General features: G+C 36.3%; 1 pseudogene; it reads left to right on the top strand.

Annotated features, from left to right (window-relative positions):
* Positions 1-21,455, top strand: part of LOC119535244 — a 74,455-nt pseudogene that overhangs the window by 10,573 nt on the left and 42,427 nt on the right.

Raw genomic sequence — 21,455 nt, 5'->3', positions numbered from 1 at the left:
AGGTGTTCTCAGAGATTTAAGGCTGTTTTCTGCCGCTGACCCAGAGGTCCTTTGTATTGGCGTAGGTTCCCTGGGATTTCCAAGTGGTTCCCCCTTCCCTGCTGTGCTCTTCCAGGACCTCTGCTGAGGGAGGGAGGGCCGTGCCACGTCACAAGTGTGTGCCAGAGTCCAGGGAAGCCCTGGGATGCCGGACTGTGCAGGGGCGTTCCCAGCCCTCTTCAAAGATGGTTGAATGGGACTCGTTAACTTCCCCCTTTCTGCACAGCTCCGCCCTCCCAGCTCCAGGACAATCAGCCATGGGTGTATTAAAGGCCACTGTCCATGGTGAATATTGTGGCGTGTGCGCGGTGCTGCAGGAAAGACTCCCTGTCGCACTGGGTTCCTTGGTGCGGCTCTGTGCTCTGTGCCCCTGCCTGCCGGGGAGATGGCTGCAAGTCGTGCATTTTTTTTCTCCTTTTGGCTCCCCTTTGCTCCCCTGGGCCTGAAACAATCAGCAGTGTGTGTGGGTAGGGATATCTTCCACACCAGACAGCGAGGCGTTAACCCGGCTTGCTCCTGTTGTATCTGCAGCTGCTCCCGGGCTTTTTTTTTTTTTTTTTTTTAAAGAACTAGTCTGTCTCCAAATGCCAACCCACTGTTTCCCCACACCGCAGCATGGCCGAGGGACTTTCAGCCGACTCACTCACTCGTTTCATAATGCATACTCCTGGTTTCACCAAATGCATGGTCCCTGTAGATTTAGCAGACCTTGTCTGGCTGTTGCTACTCTGGAAGTGGTGTTCAGGGTCACTTTCTGGTTTTTATCTAGTATTTTTCATGGAGGTGTTTTTTTGCCCTGTTTTACCTAGCCGCCATCTTAGGTTTTCCCCCAGGTAAGACTTCTAACAGTGGAATTACTCTTCATGGTTCTACCTTAGATAAAGACAATCAGAGCATGAAAGTTTTGATGTAATGAAAGAGCAATTTAAAAAATCAATGTGTAAATTCGTATGTTTTTTCTTGCTTAATAGTCTAGAATTCAGAATTTTTTACGAAGTTAATTGTAGGCAGTTTAGATTTTGAAACAGTATATTGTCTGAAAAGAAATTTGCTTATTTAATCATGGCCCCTGAAATCCCATATATCTTTGTGTAAATAAGAAAAAAGAATTTTAAGTTAGAATATGTTATATGTTTCCTCTATAATCACATCACAACAGATTGGATACAGAATAAAAATGGGTATTTTATTATATTTTTACAACAAATGGATTACATTTAGTAAATGAATATTAGTTATTGCATAGTGATTTGTGTCACTAAAAAAATAACTGTCTTCAAAATAGGTACTCAGGACTACCTTTCTGGTAACATAAACAGATGACCAATCAGTAAGAACTGAAAAATTATGTGTGCTAACACCAGTACATTTTTTTTTTAAAGATACCTACTGATAGTGCCGAAGTCAGAAGAGCAAGTCCTTTTTGAGACACAGCTTATTTCACATTTTGTCATAGCAACAAGACCTCACTATTATTGGCTTCATTGTTCATATAAATTAAAACACAGTGAGATATATTGACCTCCTTAGAACAAGACACTTTCTCCTAAAGACTTTTGAATAATTGTCATGATTTAGTAATTTTGTAAATTTGTTAGAACAAGTTGCTTTATGGCCTTTAGCCAAAAGATTAGCAGAATAATATCAAGTAGGCCAACTGTGCATTTGACAAATTATAGTAAAATGACAAAAGCATTTTTCAGTAACAGAACACTATGTGAAAATTGTGCCTGATGTGGCACCTAGTGTAGTGTACAACCTAAACTGCATGAAGACCCCTTTTATTTAGTGGACTGTTGTGAAAGAACTTCTGTAAGTTGGGTTTTGCAAGTTGCAGTAGACACAAAGATGACATATACAGCTTTGATCTTCAAGGTGCTTATAATAGAATAAAAATGTGGTTTTTCAACAGAATTAAAAAAAAACACTTTTATGCATTTATTCCCTTGTCCACTTAAATAATTATCAAGTATCTTTTAGGTACTAAGCATTATTCCAATGTTGCAGAATACAAACATTTTAAAAACACAGGCCCTGCCCTCCAGTGCTTGTTATTTTTACTATTTTCTGTACTTTATTCAGTGCTTACTATGTGCTAGAAGCCCTTCAGAAGCATTCAATTATCATTATCGTTTATAAAAATATGTTTGATGTTTGATATGTGCCAGACACTTAATTCTATGGTGAGGAGTTAGAATTGAAAAAAGTGCATAGGATTTAAGATAAGCAAGCAGAGTGAGTAGCAGTTTGCCTGGTAAGAGTTTGGAGTATGTGGTTTGGCAGAAGAAAACAGCTAACTAGATAACATGTTTGGCAGAAGGAACATCGAATATACAAAGGCTGAGGTGCACAAGAGAACTTTGTAGGATTTATGAACAGTTCAGTTTTGCTGGTGCATAAAGTGTGATGTGGGAATGGTTGGGAATGAGTTTATACATAACTACGGCAAGCTTATAGAAGACTTTAATACCATAGAATGGAGTAGACTTATCCTGTAGACCATAGGAAGTTGGCCAGCCAGAATGCTTTTGCTCCAAATAACAGATGACCTAACTAACCAGGGGTGTCTTTCTGGCTCAGTGATGTCATCAAGTACCAGGGGTTTTCCCCCTTTCTGCTGTGGTGTTGTAGGTGTTTTGTTTTTGTCTCCTTTCATGTTGGCTAATTAGCAACAGGTCCAAGCATTCATGTTCTCACTTAGCAATATCAAAGGCTGCTTTTCTTTCCATTTCTTTTCAATAGGGAGAAAACCCATGATTTGTGGTGGGCTTTTCCTAACATTTTCTTGGCTGGCTTACATCACAAGCCCATCCTTAAGCCTGTCAGTGGTAAAGGAAATGTAATTACTGAGATTACTTTGTGGAGCTGGAGAGGGGTCACCTTCTTTGGGCACTTGGGGTAATAAGTATGCAAAACAGAATTGTAGGTCTCTAGCAAGAAAGAAGAGTAAGGAAGTGATATTGGGTAGGGAGCCAACAGTGTTTGCTGCAGGAAGGTTTCATTAGAGCATTTTGAGCTGGGGACTAACAAAATTAGTTTTCTGTACCATAGCACTCTGTTTATGGTATAAAGTAGGGATCAGCAAGCTTTTCCTGTAAAGGGCAGATAGTAAATGCTTTAGGCTTGTGGGTTTTACAGTGCTTGCCACATCCACTTAATTCTGCTGTTGTCATGCATAGTCAATCACAGATGATATGCAAATGAATGGGCATGGCTGTGTTCCAATAAAATTTTATTTACAAAATCACACGGCAGGCTGGATATGGCCTGTGGCACTTGTTTGCTGACCCCTATATAAAGGATAGATTGAAGGAAACCAGTTCAAGGACCTGAGAGACAAAGGAGGCTTTGCAGTCTCCAAGGCATAGCTTCCTCATCCCCAGTCCTTGGACCTATAACAGTCCATTTTGAATTCATCATCCATTCTTGTGAAATTGGTAGGTTAGGAAGATAAATTTTTTTAATGTAAAATACTGGTCTTTTTCTTGGCATTATGTCTTTTTCATTGTTTTGCTTAAAAATATTTTCATTTAGAAAATAACAGTAGTGGTTGGTATTTTTTTTCCTTTGCAAGTCATCAGTTAAGGATCCATGTTTAACTATGGCAGTGGCAGTGGAAATACAAAGCAGAGACAGAGAAACAAGGTGCAGTCAACATGATGTAGTGCTTATTGAATAGAAAAAGTTATGGGGGAGAGAGAAATCTAAGATGGTTTATAGGTTTCCAGTTTGTGCATGAGCATTTAAATTGGACATGAAAGACAAGTAGGAATTAGTTGGCTGAACAGGAACAGCAGGATTGCAGTGAAGACAAGCTTTTTTCTAGATGTGTTGAGAATATCTAGAAGTGTTCTTTTTCCTAGAAGTGTTGATGGAATATCTAGGTAGAGATTTTCAGTAGGTAATTGTATCATAGAAGTTTATATCTGGAGGCAGAGCCCTAAGGTTGGAGATACAGATTTGGAATAATCTGATTGTAATTATTAGGCAGAGTCATAGGCCTGAATTGAGGTCGTCTGTGATGGGGAACATGGAGAACGAGAAGAACAGTGACAGAACCCTGGGGAATGTTGACATTTAAGGGGTGAACCAAGGAAAAGGAGTTAGTGAAAGCAATTAAGGACTGGCCAAAGAGAAGTAGGAGAGAATCAGAGGAAATGATGTTGCAAAATTAAAAAAATAAATGTTTTTCAATGAGGAAGTGTTAATCATATCGAGTAAGATTACTGAAAAGTAAGTTGCATTTGACTTAAAAGTTGTTTGTTGATAACCTTTTCAGAACAATTTGAGAGTCATTGTAAGATCTCTCATTGATGTGATTGGTGCCTCTGATGCCAAAATATGGAAAAATAACTCACAAAGCATCTACCTAGGTTGCCTAACTTTTTTGTAAATCAACACACAGGTATTTGTACGTATATTAATGTGGCAATATTAGGTTATTATAATCTGTCCTTTTTATGTGATGTTTCAGTACAATTTTGAGATAAAATAAGCATATTAATCTCTTATTTAAAATTAAAATAAAAATTATCTTTTATTTTAATTATATGGCTATTCCAATCTTGGTTTATATTATGCTGAATCCGTTTATATTTATAAAACATGATGACCTATTCAGTCATTTTTATCGTTTTTTTCTGCCTAAGTATGCGATTAGAATTACTTGCTTTATGTATTTTCATATACTTCAGTTTTGGTGATAGGACCCATATTCTGTTACCTTGGCCTTTTATTATCTTTAATTTTCAAAGTAACTAAGTCTTGCTAATGATGATTATATTACACGGTAATAGCAGGTTCTGTGGCTACCTTTTCGAAAAGTGTAAAAAATTAACGTTCCAAAATAATGAAATGTAGTCATTTAAGATGTTCTTTGTCCTCTCCTTTGTTTTCCTTTTTTTTTTTTTTTGGTCTATTAGCATAGGATCTGATGACATATGCCTTACAAGTGGAAAAAGTATGATTTCTGTGGACATTTGCCACATAATGGGGAGGGTGAGAAAAATGCTGTGATCAATTCTACACAGCACTAAGTGTTTGGACCATCCTTCTCTATGAGGTATGTCCAGATAGACGTTCTAACAATGCAAGGAGGCAGTCTCAAGAGGCTATATTTTAACAAATGGAATCACAGAGTCTTGTGTTCTTATCTGGCAATTGGAAATAAGGCCAGGGCATGACTGCTATGGGTGTTGCATCAATAGGCTCCTCACTGAGCCTCTTCCTGTGGGGGATGAGTCTGCAAACAGCCTGTGCTCTCCAACATGGCTTATGTTCTACAGCTGCCTTCACGGTCATGGGGATTGTTATTAGAAAAAGACCCACTGTTCTGCTAATGATACCATTTTCTGATAGGGTTAGGTTAGGATTATGGTAATTGTAAACAATTTACTTGTAGGTCTGAGATGTTGATAAGTTATGTTTGATAAATACAGAGGAGGGGAAGTAGTAGTTCTTAATGCATCAAATTGCCTACCAATAGTATAATTAATATTCACTCTAGTATAGTCTTCAGGTGTGATCTCGAAGGACTGCTTTGTAACAGAGTCTCATACTTTTAATATTCACTATATTTCTATTGTTGATTTAAAATGTAATTTTCCTTTAGTTGTGGAAGAAAGTTCTGAAGAAGACTCTTGAAGAAGGTACGATTTTACAGATTTTTCAATGGTCTATTAACCGAGGGGATGCAGAGAAAAGAAACTAGCATTTGTTGAGTATTTTATTCTGGGATAGACAACATATTATGTGCTTAACATTTGTTATCTCAAAAAGTCATCACAACAGCTCTGCCAGGTAGCTGTGCTGTTATCTTATTTTACTGATTGAATGACTGTGGTCCAGAGGGGTTGGTGAATTGTCTCAAAATCCCATAGTTACCAAGTAGCTGAACCATCATTTACTGTCAGCCTCCCTGACCCCCAGTCCATTCTCTGGCGTCTCAGCATAGATTGGTACTTGTGCAACATGGGATCATGACACAGGTTCCAGATAAGATCGGCTCCAAAAGTCATACATAGTTATGCATTAATTCTGATTTAGAGATTTCCTAAGAAACTCAATTATTTCTAGAGTTTGTCCTAGTATATTTGACATTTGGAGTGGTAACCAGTACATTGTTTTGATCATGATGGTTTTAGGGCAGGTCTGAGTTAGCTATGGTCACAGAACCTTGGGTTTTATATAAGCAAGACATTCTGGAGCAGTCTTCATAGGTAAACTGGTATCTGCTCCTCTAGAGATTAGTTGCTTTACTGTGTGATGGAGAATAACTACATATAGACTATTTTGTGTTAATAATATTCATTCTCTACCTAAGGTCTTACTGACTTCCCAGTCTGGTTTTGTCTTCAGGCTAGTACCCTGGCCTAGTTCTGTGACATTTATTCTTTTCCTGGAGTCTGTTTCTTTCATGAATTTAAAAGTAATCATTTTCTTGATTTTTTGACTTTCTTCTCTGCTTTTCTTGGTGCTTCTTTTGTTCTATTACAGTTTTCCTTTTCTGCCAGCTAAGTAGTCCCATTTTTCTGTAGACAAAATCATAAGAATGTAGAATTTCAGGGTATTAAGGAATGATAGTGATTAATTAATCCTAACATCCTCAAGTATTTCAACTTCCATTTGTAGTTATTACCAAGAGGTTATTCAGATTGAGAATGTGAAACACAGCAATTAAAGTGGCTTATCTGAATCCTACGTACAGTAAGTGGCAGAAATGAGATTTGAACTCAGGTTTCTTAAGTTTGAGCCCAGTGCTCTTTCTTCTTTAGCATCCTGTACGTGAGTGTTTCTGTTTGCTAAAGCTGCTGGAAACACAATATACCGGAAATGGATTGGCTTTTACAGTGGGGGTTTATTAGTTTACAAATTTACTGTTCTAAGGCCATGAGGATGTACAAATTAGGGCATGAAGAGGTACTTTCTCTAAGGAAAAGGCCGATGGTGTCCAGAACATCACCGTCAGCTGGGAAGGCACGTGGCTGGCATCTTCTGATCCTTTACTCCTGGGTTGCATTGTTTTCAGCTTCTGATTCCAGTGTGTTTCTCCTTAAGCATCGGTCATTTCTCACGTAGCTTCCCTGGGACAAATTCTGGGTTTCATCTCTTAGCTTAGCATCTTCAATGTCTGGGTCTGTGTTGGTTCCCTGAGCTCTCTTCAATATGTCTCTGCCTTTTATCCTCTCAGAGGACTCCTGTAAACAAAGACCCACCTTGAATGGGTGGGGTCATATCTCCATGGAAATAATCTAAACAAAAGGTCCCACCAACAATTGGGTGGTCACCTCTTCATGGAAACAACCTAATGAATAGATGCCACCTACAATAGGTCTGCACCCACAAGAGTGGATTAAAAGAACATAGTCTTTTTATGGGGTACATAAATGATTCAAACCAGCACAGTGAGTGTGTTAATAATAGAAAGGTGGGGAGTGGGTTTCATTACCACAGTGGAAGAGGATAAGCATGGAGTTAGCAGGGGAGGCAAGTCTGAAGAGGAACAACACTGGGTTGGATAGGAATAAGGGTGTTAGAAAAGAGATATCAGAATATTGGGGTTTATGATACATTTGATAAAAGATAAATTACGAGGATGAAGGACATAGATAGGATGTTGGAAGTTTTCTAGAAAGGTGTAGGGGGTTCAAGGGAGTACTGAACAGGTTGCTGCTTTTTTTAAATTAGTCTTTTTAATAGGAGGAACTAAAAATCTTCAAGATTAGTTCTATTGAAAAATGTTAAAATAACTTGAGCCTCTGGGAAAAGTCTCTTCACAGCAGATAGGAATGTGGTATCATCTACCTCCACCCCAATTTACAGAGGGTGGCTCAGACCCCCTGGCATACAAGGGACTGGAGGTTGCTGGACTATCCAGGTCAGTGGCCCAGCATGGTTGTCTCTTAACCATTACTGCTTTGCCATATTCACTGATGTGCTTCCCTTGTACATGTAGGGGAAGGGTGGGGTGCAGGTGGTTGTCAGATTAGTCTGAGCTTCAGTTGGGTAGTTGGTAATGTGCCTGTGTTCGAGGTCGGTAACTGAGACTCCATTTACTGTGTTTCCCAGCAGCAGGGAAATAGAGAGCATCTACCCTTGGCCATTTGAGCCCGTCCTTGTTACAGAAATCTGTCTTCATAGACCAAAGATTTAAATATTGGGACTGCTCCTGAGCCCTGCAGAAGGAGGGATCCAGGAGTGAGAGCCCATAGGAAGGAAGATCCCTGGTCAACACTTAGGGAGAGAGAGTTACAACTACCAGGAGCCTGTTTTATGGCAGTCTCTCTCCTGGGGTATGTGAGTACCTGGTCAGGTTTTTATGGTCTTGCTAGTTTATGTGGGCCTGAATGAGGCAGGACCTGTATACAAAAAAAAATTGGATTTTGTAATGTTTAATGTTTTAATCTCTCTGGAGATAATAGCCCCACTAACAACATAATAATTTGTGCTTTGGCTTTTGTCCATTTTGTTTTCAAACATTTCAAGGATTCCCTGTGCTGTCTTAGAGTAAAGTGAGGGAAGGGGAGCAGTGCTTTCACCTTAAGAAGGTGCTAAAGAACCAAGACTACATTCTTGACACAGATTAGTCTTTAAAGCACGAACAGACCATGGAGAAGGGGCAGTGTACCTTTATACCTTGTTTTACGTTATGAGGTTTGTTCCACTTCAGGTAACAAAGGTTATATCAGTTGTGTGTTTCAGTTCAGCACCGAGGAGTTTGTTGATGAAAAGTATCCTCAGGCTTTGCCAGTATCCTGGCTGGCACATTTTGTTATGGGGACTACGAGTGAGTCTTCATTGAGTATTTCATAGTTTGGGAGAAGTAGAATCAGAATTAAATAAATTACTGCTTTTTTTTTTTTATTGAGATTGTTCACATACCATACAACTATCCACAGAACCAAAGTGTACAATCAATTGCCCATGGTACCATCATACAGCTGTGCATCCATCACCACAATTAATTCCTTTTCACTTTTTAGAACATTTTCATTATTCCAGAAAAGAAATAAAAACCAAAAAAGGAAACTCAAATCCTCCCATACCCCTAACCACCCAGCCTCCATTATTGATTCTTAGTTTTGGTATAGTACACTTGTAAGTGTTGATGAAAGAATGTTAAAATACTACTAACTGTAGTACATAGTTTACTCCAAGAGCCACTGCATGACAACTCTAAGGGAGCAAACTTAAAGGAATTATCCTCTAATTTGACAAATAATATACTTGATGATGAGGAAAAATAACATTTGGAGTGCCTGTCTCTGCTGTCTCTGCTCCAGGCATTTCCTGAACAACGGGAACCCAGTCTTGAAAATGTCTTTCAATCTCATTTATACTCTGGGTCCCAGGAATATACTTGCCAGTCATCTTCTGAACTTCATTTGAATGATAATAAATTAGACTATGAAAATGATTATAAATCTGACATTGAACATATTTTTCACAAAAATAAGGAGAGTTCTTATAATGATGCAGAAACTAAAATTATAAGGAACCCAGATGCAGCTACAGTTGAAATGTAAGAGTTGGATATGTGAAAGACAAAAAATACAAACCAAAATACCATGAACTAGAAATTAGACATTGGACATACACATCACTTTGGTGATCCCCAAAGCCTTCTTGATTTGTGGCTTACCCGCTCTAGTAAAATGAAACATATGATTCAAACAAAAAAGCACAGTATTTTTGCTGTTACAAACACTTAATGAGAGAACAAAACCAATGCAAGATTTGTTCCAGAACCCATTACCTGATAGTTGCAGTGCTGATAACTGTAAAGCCATGGAACCTGAATTAGAAAATGTGTGTTCTTTTCCACCATATAGGGACAGAACATCAAAAGGATATCTAAATGAATTACAGCAAGATATGCAAAGGTTGAAGAATGAGATAATCATTTTGCAGGTAGAGTTCCCGGCTTTGGAGAAAGAGAAAGTTCAACTTCAAAAAGAGGTATAAGTTCCCTTGCTGCTACTCTTTGTTGTTTCTCCGTGTCACTTGTTTGAGCCATTTTGATTTTCTGCTTATGAAAAGCTCGTGTATAAAATGGAGTTAACCAAATATGTAATTGTTTAGAAAGAGATGATTTCTGCAGTCTAGAGAAGAGTAGCTTAGGAAAAGATTCTTATAATTTGTGTCCTTAGGCAACCCAAGACTTCCAAGTGGCCCATGAGCTGTGAAACTAATTTTGCAAGATACTATGTGACATTCTGAACCATGATAAGCATTGAACTAAAAAGACCATTATAAGCTCTAAGTTGTTTTTCTTCTATTGGCTTTAAGTTTTATCTCCTTAGACAATAAAAGAAGGAAGCAGTAGTCCTGAGAAGGGATGTAAAAATATATCTAACCTTGATAGTTGTAACAAATATTCCAGCTAAAGGAATCTATTTATTGTGCCCTTGTTTGTGCAGCTTTATTTGCTTTACTCCATCCCTTGAAATTTTTAATTCCAACATGACCACTTTGAGATATTTTTCATAACAAATATATATGCTTCCACATATTTTTTATCACTACTTTCAAATGTTTCTGAGTCAAATCTTTACATTAAGTTGTTTAATAAAGTCTGGTAGAGTTTTTGATGTATTATTTTATCATAAATGTAGCATAAACTCTCAGCAAAAAATTTAGTACTAAAAATTAGAAAGCTGAGTTCTGAGGTACATTGAGTATTAAACCTAGACAAAAATGTAGATGTATTCTCCTTTAAAAGGAAAAGAAGTTGAGTCCCTCTTTAGGGGACATTAAATTACTGCCAAAGTCAGACTTTTATCTGATTAAGGAGAATTTATTGGTAATTTATGTGATGAAATTACATGATTCAGCATTATAGTATTGTATCATCTGTTTTTGGTGACATAAAATACTAGGTAATGATGCTTTAGGAACTTTGGGTGAATCATTTAACATTTCTGAGTTTTAGTCCTATTATCAATGGATAATGAAGTTGATAAATATTTCTATACCCTTCACCCATAAACCTTTGTGGTTACCAAATTTAAAACTTGGAATATTGCTCATTGTCTAGAATCCCACATTTAACAGTTCAGCAGCTTTGGTCTGCTGCTTGTTCTGTGGAAAACTTTGCTTCACATATTTCAGTGAGCAACCTCACTTTTTTGAGAGCTCCAGGATCCAAATAAAGAGAATTGTAAAAGACAGTAGGAGAAAGAACAGCTTGGTGTGAAAAGGGGAAAGCTCCCTTTCTCTTGCTGAAGCCTGCAGTGTCATTTCCTCTAATCTGGCTGTTCAATGCAAAGTCCAGGTGATAAAGGCAGAAAAGGACAGATTTTGTGCTTTTGTCTTTTTATTTTTCTGTCTCTGTTAGTCACACAGGGATAAAAATGTTAGTGACAGGTGCATGTAAACGAGCACAGAATTAAGAGAAGCCTTTTTGGAATTTTGGGAAATTCTGCTTCTTTCATTAAACAGAAATGAAGAAGAGTTTACAAATCTTCAATGACATGTAATGAATAAAATTAAAGTAGGCAACAAAATTTTATTGATTAACCTCATGACAATGAACTTGAGCCAAATGATAAGTTATTTGAAAGCAAAATAGTTCTTTTTATTGTATGAAGTAATGACAGTTATCCTAAGTATCACATTTTTGTTAAAGTTGAAGGAGAAAGGAAGAAGCACAAAAGAAGTGAAATGGAAGTATCAGAAAACTTGTATGCTGCTGCTCCTAATGATGATGATGATGGATTCATTCAACAAAGAAAGAATGAAAAACCTGATAGCAATTTCCTCTTAAGGATAATGATTCTAATAGTTAAACCTAAATTTTTAACAGTTGGTATTTTTTTTGTTATAAAAGTAATTCTAATTTGGGTAATAATCAAGACTAATAACTTTTATAGTTTTACAAGGGATATTCAACTTTGGTAATCAGAAAAACTCAAAGTAACACAAATGAGATACCATGTTTGCAATCATATTGAGAAATATTATATTAAAAAATAACCAAGGTCGGAATATGTGAGGAAAAAGACATTCTCATACCCTGTTGATAGATTAAATTGGTAAATTCTTGTTGAAGGGTAATTTAACAGTATGTATCACAAATGTCATCCCTTTAATCCAACAGCTTAACTCCTGGGACTGAATCCTACAGAAAAACACATACTTCTGCAAACAGAAACACACACACACACACATTAAGTCTATTTCATGTTATAGAGTAATATAGAATATGTGTTGTATATGTTAAGGATCTATAATATCCATTTATTTACCTTGGGGATTTTTTATAAATATGTTACATATATACATACATTTAGATGAAGGATAATTATATCATTGTCTTATCAAAAATCTGGAGATAGTGTAACTACTTATCATACAGAAATTAATTGTCGTATCCATAAAATAATGTACCATCCTTGAAACTGTTAGTGTTTTAAAAATGAGGTAGAACTACCGTGTATTGACTTTTTCCACATTTAAATTATATTTATGTATTTGGTTTTGCACATGTCTTGAGCAAACATTTGTTAGAACATTTGTAATATCTTCTTAGTTTCAAAAGGAAGAAGCACACTACACTGGTCCTACCTTGAAACAACAAAATTGTTAGTTATATTTTTGGTTTTTGTTTCCCATGCATTGGCACTCTCAGGTTGAACCCTCAAATTAATCTGAATATTGCTGAGGGATCGCACATGGCAACTCATTCCATCTTCCATATAACATTCAGTATATTGGGTAAAAATCCTATTAGAGTCAATATTTAAATATGACTAATGGTTTTGTGTATTTGACTTGTATAAAATATCCTATAATTAGATGATTTACATCAGTCAGGGAATACTGCCATTGCAACTTTTAGTCTTTCTGTGGTCTTATAAATATAAGCCAAATGATAACTGGGTTTTATTATTATATATCTATGAAATTTTCAAGGGTGCCTTTAAGCACTAATATTTTATGAATATATTATTTAGTGCCCCAGTGTGGCATTTATTTTGAGCCATTTAGTACCACATGTACGCAAGTAAGAAAAAAATGTTAAACTGTTAAGAAAGTACTATTTAAACTTTATGTAAGAATTTAAAACTGCAGGTAAATGAAAAGAAGAAGTCAGATCTATCTACCCTCATGCTAAGATGTCTTTGAAAGAACTGTCTGTAGTTGCTGACTCAATAATTTCCCTTCATTCAGTTTTTTTTTTTAAGTAGAGAAGATGTCATTCTACGGAACACTCATGCATAAAATACGGGATTTCCCTATACCACTCCCTTTTAACACCACGCATTGGTGTGGTACACCCATTACAATTGATGAAAGCACATTTTTATAATTGAATTATTAACTGTAATCCATGGTTTAACTTTGTTAATGTTGTGCAGTTCCATGGATTTTTTAAACAATTTTACTCTATTATCATATATACAACCTGACATTTCCCTTTTTCACCACATTTAGACATACATGTCAGTGCTGTCAATAATATTCACAATGTCATGCTACCATTACCACCATCCATTACCAAAACATTTCCATCATTCCAAATTGAAACCCTATACATTTTAAATCTTAACTTCCCAATCCCTATCCCCTGCCACCACCCTCCCCCTTCCCAGTAATCTGTATTCTATTTTCTGAATCTGAATTTGCTTATTGCAATTGTTTGAAATCTGTGAGACTGAACAATGTTTGTCACGGGTGCCTGGCTTATTTACTCATTATGATATCTTCAGGGTTCATCCATGTTTTCGCATGTGTCAGAACTTCATTTCTGTTTTATGGCTGAATAATATGGTATTGCATGTATATACCACATTTTCTTTATCCATTCATAGGGCGATTGACAGTTGGGTTGCTTCCATCTTTCTGGCAATTATGAATAATACTGCTTTGAACATTAGTGGGCAAATACCTGTTTGAACCCCTACTTTCAATTATTTTGGATATACACTGAGTAGTGGGATTTCTGGATCATATGGTAGTTTTATACTTAGATTGTTGAAGCATTAGTTTGCTGATCACTTGCTAGCTTCTTCAATTCTTTCATTAGTTCTTTGATTTTAGCTCTTTCTTCCTTTTTAATGTATGCATTTAGAGCTATAAATTTTCTCCTCAGGACTGTCTTCACTGCATCCCATAAGTTTTGATATGCTGTGTTCTCATTTTCATTCATCTCTAGATATTTAGCAATTTCTCTTGCAATTTCTTCTTTGACCCACTGATTGTTCAGGAGTGTGTTGTTTCATCTTCAGATATTTGTGAATGTTTCTATGTCTGTGATGGTTTTTGACTCCTAGTTGCATTCCTTTGTGGTCAGAGTATGTGCTTTGAATAATTGCAGTCTTAAAATTTATTGAGGCTTGTTTTATGCCCCACCATATGATCTATCTTGGAGCAAGTTTCATGAGCACTAGAGAAGAAGGTATATCGTGGTAATTTGGGATATAATGCTGTCTAGTCTATCAAGTTGAATTTGTCTATCACAATGTTTAGGATCTCAGTTTCCTTATTGTCCTCAGTCTGATTGATCTATCTGTAGAAGAGAGTGGTGTATTGAAGTCTCCAACAGTTATTGTGGAAACATCTGTTGCTTCCTTCAGTTTTGCCAATGATTGTCTCATGTACCCTTGAGCACCCTGATTAGGTGTATAAACATTCATGATTGTTATTTCTTCTTGGTGAATTGTCCCTTTTGTTAAAATACAGTGTCCTTCCTTGTGTCTTATGAAGGAGACATATGGTCTTCCTATGATCTTATGGTAGAGTGCACTTCTCCTGACCTACCAGCAGTTGGCGCTCCTGAGCCAACAAACTCAGGTCATTTCTCTCCAACTTCATCTCTCCACTGAGTGGGGGTCCAAACCATGTGAAGGTCCAATGAGTGCACCAATTTTCCATGTGCAGTGGGGTCTGCCAGCCCTGTGGTTGGGGGCGTGCCCTGTGCAATTTGAAGGGAGTTTTCTCCAGGACACAGTGGTCCCGGCCGTTCCTGGGGCTGCAGGTGGAGTACTCTGGGGCTGCAGAGCTATGTGTCTCACCTTTCAGCTCAAAAGCCCCACACACCTTCTCTGCCCTGGGCCTGCAAATCGCTGGGATGGGAGAGGTCTCCTGGCTCTTCCATGCCACCTTCCTGCCCCTGTGATGTACACCCTGTGGGCTTCTGTGGAAGCAGGGTAGACGCTGTCACAGCTCTGCTGAATTCTGAATCCCTCAAGGAAGCTCTCCGCCAGATGCAAAGGTGGCTACACAGTGTGTGGAAAGCTGCCCTTTCCATGTTTGTCTGCCTTCTCCAACCTCCAGTCTCTAGCACGGGGACTCTTGACTGCGGGTCTGTGAAGGTTTGTTACACCAGGTCGTGAGGAGGGTGCCCAGGTGTGGAAGGCTACTTCCCACTGCACTGTCCGCCAGCTCCAGCTGCCCATTCCCTGGCAGTGTTCCGAGCCGAACACCCACCTGTCTTGAAGGCAGTCTTTCAGTTTCTCTAAGTATACACTCCCTATGGGTGTAGAAGTCCCTGCCCAGCTGGTGGAATCCTGGAACTGCTGTTCTGGAGTGCTTTCTATCCTGTATCTCATGTTTTTCTTGGAGGATAGCTTGCTCTGTGTCTGCTAATCCACCATCTTGGATCACCAATAATATTCTTTTCTATGCCTTTACATATAAAAAAAGTAATTACAATTTCCTTTGGTAAATTGAGCTTTTTATATTAGGATTAGCCTAGGCTAAATATGAAGTAAGGTTAACAAATTATTTTATTTTCCAACAAAATCAGATTTTTTTGTTATTTTGAACTACATGTAATGGCATATGGCTATTTTAAAAATAAGCCCCCCCCCCATTCAAGATATTTCCCTGATTTCTTTTTTCATGTTATATGTGCCTCATGCTATTTGATAAACTTCTTTTTAAGTAAGCATTATGTTATATTTAAAAACAAACCCCCAAATTAGCACAAATCTTACCTATTACTTCCATGTGTAAGAGTCCTTTTCAGAGTAAGCTCCTACCTCTTACTGGAACTTTCAAGGTTAAAAATTCCTTTCTGACTCTTCTCTCACTATTTGCTTCCACATGTTTTCTACTTTTCCTTTCAAGTTCCTAGGAAACACCATAGACCCCATGTGCCTAATCGTTTCAGCTCACTTTGTAATCTCTAACTAGAATGGCTTCTCTCACTTCTGTGCCTGGTGAGCTCCTCTTATATTTTACTTCTGTAAAGCCTTCCTTGTACTCAGAGATAATTTTCATAGTATCAACTTTTACACATCACATTGTATCATCATTGTATATTTACCTGTGTTTGAAGCAGGGAATGTGCATTTCCTTGTATATAGTCAGTACTTCATTACTGTTTTATGTATTAATGAGTAAATAAAGATGTTGAAGAATTGGAAATTTACAAAAATCATTTTGTTATTCTTTATCAGTAGAATTATTAGAAACTGTTGTCTTCTTTTGTGTGTGTGGATTTTTTAAATTAGAAATCATGCCTTGCATGTGAAGGAAGTAAAGAGAAATGAAAATGAAAAATGGACCTCAAAGGAATCTGTGATTGCAGCAATGTTTGAGAAGAGAGATTCACTAACTGGCATTCTATCGCAAGTGAATGATGACAGCAGTTTAAGTGAAATAGATCAGGATGAAGAAAGGTAAAATAAACTATTTCCCTTTGAAGGCGTGTCAGCCATGATAAAACAGGAGAAAGTAATGTACAGGCCAAGGTAGGAGAATACTCAGCTGTATCAAATACTGCTAAAAGGTGGATCAGGATGAGGACAAGTGGCTTTAACAAGGGGAGTTTTCAATAAATGGTGGACTGCGAAGCAGAATTGTAGTGGATAAATGCAGACAACTCCTTAGAGAATTTTTACTGCAGAAGGTAATAGGGTGATAACTAAAGAATGTAGGGGTCAAGGGAGGTTTTTCCTTAAAAAAAATTTAAGATTGGAAATTTTAGAGTATGTTTGCATGCTGGTAGAAATGATCTAGTTTGCATTTCTAAGTATCAGAAAGCTTGCTGATTATAATGCATTGCCTTTTGAAGACCTATAGTAAAGTAATTGTCCTTAATATTTCTATTCATATATAGTTTTATGGTAAGTGGTTGTTCATTCAGAATGGTTTAGAAATGGAATATTCTCATATATAATTCAATATACAGATGATTACTTGAAAGTCATACTATCATAGGTAGATTTTTAAAAAAATATATAATAATAAATATACAAATACTTAGGCCAGACTGAATAGAATATAATCATTCCTGATAATTCTAGATACTACAGTGCCTTTAACAGTATCAATGGCTATGATTTTGTAAGACAGTGTAAAATATCAGTTTGTATCAATTTAATAATTACTCAGGTTCTGAGGGAAATGGGAGGGGATACTGTTGTATGTACAATAGAAGAAGAAACTACTGACAGTCTATCCCAAATTACTACTTATGGATTATAAAGTTCTAAAGTACAAAGACCATGTTTCCCTGTATCCAGCAGTGAGCTTGACACATTTGTTTGCCCAATAAGTATTTGTTGAATGCATGAATAAACATTTGAGTAGATGAAGGAATGCCTGTTGATGAATTTCTTTTGAAAAAACAAATCTTTCATTTATTGAAATTAGTTTTCCAATGCTTCCTAGATATAAAATCTTATTCTTAAAAAATATTTGTAAGATTCAGAAATTATTTATAATTATATCCAGAAATAGAGTGATAATATGGATTCATTTGTTACCGTATTACTTAAAAACACTTAAAAATAAATACTACTTTCCGAGCATGTGTGAAATTTGGAGCCAGAAATCCTGGGTTTGAATTCTTTCTGTGCTCCTGACCAGCAGTATGACCTTGGACAATTTACTTAGCCAGAAACCATGCCTCAGTTTCTTCCATTTTAATATACCTAATATATTACCTACTTCATAGAATTGTGTGAGGGTTAAAATGAGTTAAGTTGTGTAAAGTGTTTAGAATAATTCATAGTAAGTGCATAGTGAGTCCTCAAAAAGCTAATTAATGCCATCATTATTAGATAAGGAGTTCTCTCATATAGGGATTTAACCAATACCTGCCAAATAGAATTTAGTGCCAGTAAAAGCTTGTTTTTATTGAAATGGCAAAAGAATCTGTTATTTTTTTTTTCTATCAAATAATGCAAATAATGTTATGGTTTTCCTTTTGCATCTGAATTTAATACTTTCAATGATATTATTAGTATATTTCCTTTATCCTTTAATATTTCTTTTTCTATTAATAGTTTAATCCTCATTGTGGAAAATTAATGTGTTTTCAATTACCTATAAATATTCTTTGGAATAGGAGAAAGAAATTATTATTGCAGATTTTTATATAAAAACAAAAGTTTTAGATACTTTTTCAATTTTACATACATAATATTTGCCTGAAGGGAAATATTTTTTTTTAGGCCTGCAAAGAAAACATCTGATGGAAAGAACAAGGTGCTATAAAAATAAATTAATGAAAATATTATTCTTTAGTTAAAATACTCATTTTAAAGGTTAAATTGAAAAAAAATATTTTTGTTAAAAGTAAATATTTTTAGTTTGAAAAAAGTGATTTTAAAACTAGCTGATGATAGAGTATCCTTTTGACAAAAATCAGTTCTTCTAAGCATTTTTTGTCCATATAAAATGATTCCAATTAACTACCTCTGTAGACTTAGGATATGCTATAAATATTTTGGGAACATTTTGAAATATTATTTATTTTATAGAGCAAAAAGGAAATTAATTCTATGCATGACCTTGATGACTTAGCTCAGTCATCTGAAATGACTTCAGAGGATTGTGAATTGCCTAACCCTAATTATCAAAATTCTGTGTTGCTAATTGAACAACTTGGAATGGTTTGTAAAGGTAGGACCTTTGTATAAATATAAAGCCTTTTGATGTGTACTGTTGTAATAGGTGCACACCTTGTTTAGTACTGCATCATAGAGCACTGACACGGTAGAGTGCTGTTCTCTCAGCACTACAGATCCACATTCCATAGCTCTGATAATTTCCACTGTCTTGTCTCTGTGGGAATGGCATCCTATACTTTTGTTGACTCCGCCTCTCTCCTATGCCTTCACCAGTGGTCAGGTGACGTTTATCTCCTTCCTGGAATACTGCAGTCATCGCAGAACTGTGTTCCCTGCACCTCAGCTCCCGAAACCATGGTCTACAATGCAACCATAATTCTTACATATTTTTAAAAATTCAAATCTGTTCACATAACCTCATTGCTTAGAATCCAGCAATCACTTCTCATTGCTGTAAGGTTAAAGACCACAATCCTCTAGCTTCTTGCATCATTTCCTATATTCCTTTGTCTCTGTGTCCCAGCTACTTCCTTAGGTGTTTGTTCCTACAATAGAGCTTTTTGTTTCAGCAGCTTTAGTGAGGTATAATTGACTTATGATAGACTGCACATATATAAAGTGTACAACTTAAGTGTTGACATATGTGTCCACGTTTGAAAACATCACCACAATCAATATAGTTAACATATCCTTCACCATCAAAAGTTTCCTCACGTCCCTTTATATCGCCTTATTAAGAAACTGCCAAACTGTTTTCCAAAGTAGTTGTACCATTTTCCATTCCTGCTAGAAGTGTCTGAGAGTTTCAGTTACTCCATATCCATGTCAGCACTTAGTATGGAGCATCTTTTCAATTTTAGCCATTCTAATAGGTGTATTCTATGTATATCATTATGGTTTTAATGTGCATTTCTCTAACGACTAATAATGTTGAGCATGTTTTCATGTGCTCATTTATCATCTGTTTATCTTCTTTCATGAACTGTATGTTCAACATTTTTCCCCATTTAAAAAATGTTTGTTTTGTTAATTTTCAGAGTTCTTTATATATTCTGGATGTATTCCCTTTATCAGCTATGTTTTTGCTGTGATTTTCTCCCAATCTGGCTTTTTTTTTCATTTTCTAAGTAGTGTCTATTGCAGATTAGAAGTTTTACTTTTTGATGAAGTTCAATTTGTCCATATATTATTTCATAAATTTTGTTTTTAGTGTCATATCCAAGAACCGTTTGCCTAGCAGAAGGACACAAAGATTTTCTCCAATGCTATCTTCTAGAAGTTCCATAGTTTTAGGTACAACATTTAGATCTGTGATTAATTTTTTTTCAATTTTGTATATGGTGTGAGGTATATATCCAAGTTCTTTTTTTTCCTTCTGTTTAAAAATTTATTTGAAATGGGATTCTACATACAAGAAGACATGAAATAATTCACCACCAACAATTTATTCTCATTTTAGACAGTAAAGACATTTATATATTGCTTGCTAATTTGTGATATTGCTATTTAATGCACAGTAATATTGTGCTAAGAAGTCATTCCTATGTAATATGTATTCAGCACTGCTGTGTATATTGTTTGGTTCCAAGATCCTTTTTTTTTGCATGTGGATATTCCATTTTTCCAACCTCTTTTATTTGTGCCTTTGTCAAAAAATCAGTTGTCTACATATGTTTCAGTTTGCTAATGCTGCCATTTTGAAAAACACCAGAAAAGGACTGACTTTTATAAACGGGGGTTTATTTGGTTACAAAGTTACAGTCTTAAGGCCATAAAGTGTCCAATGTAAGGCATCTGCAATAGGGTACCTTCACTGGAGAAAGGCCATTGGCATCTGGAAAACCTCTGTTAATTCGGAAGGCACAGGGCTGGCATCTCCTTCTCCCAGGTTGCGTTTTAAAATGGCATTCTCCAAAATGTCAGCTTTAAATGGCTGTCTTCAAAATGTGTCCCTCGGCTGCAGTTCTGAGGTTCTTCTGTTTGTGAGCCGCTTTATAAGAGTCCAGTGAACTTATCAAGGCCCAGCCTGTATGTGTGGGGCCACATTTCCATGGAAACATTTAATCAAAGGGTCACACCCTAATCAAAGTTGTCACTCATAGTTGGATGAGACACATCTCCATGGAAACACTCAGTCAGAAGGTTCTAACTTAATCAACACTAATACGTCTGCCCCCACGAGTGCATGAAAGAATATGGCTTTTTCTGGGGGACATAATATATACAAACCTGCAGAACATATATGTGGGTTTATTTCTGGATTCTTTCTGTCTCATCAATCTCTTTGGCTCTCTTTACACCAATATGCCGTTTTGATTACTATGGGTTTATGATACTTCTTGAAACCAGGTTGTTGGCCATCCAACTTTGTTCTGTCAGCATTTTTTTGGCTGTTATAGGTCCTTGCATTTCATATGAATTTTAGAATCAGGTGGTTAATTTCTAAAAAGAAAAAAATCCTGCTGGGAATTAGATTTGGATTGTGTTCAATTGGTAGGTTAATTTGGGGATCTTTGACATATTATCAATGTTGAATATTTCAACCCTGAACAAAGAATATCTCTTTGCATTTATATACGTCTTACTTAATTTTCTCAGTAATATTTTATAGCT

The sequence above is a fragment of the Choloepus didactylus genome, chromosome 5 (genome assembly GCF_015220235.1).
Source record: "Choloepus didactylus isolate mChoDid1 chromosome 5, mChoDid1.pri, whole genome shotgun sequence".
NCBI classification, from domain to species: domain Eukaryota; kingdom Metazoa; phylum Chordata; class Mammalia; order Pilosa; family Megalonychidae; genus Choloepus; species Choloepus didactylus.
The sequence above is the reverse complement of the archived record's forward strand: the minus strand, read 5'-3'. Positions and strand labels throughout refer to the sequence as shown.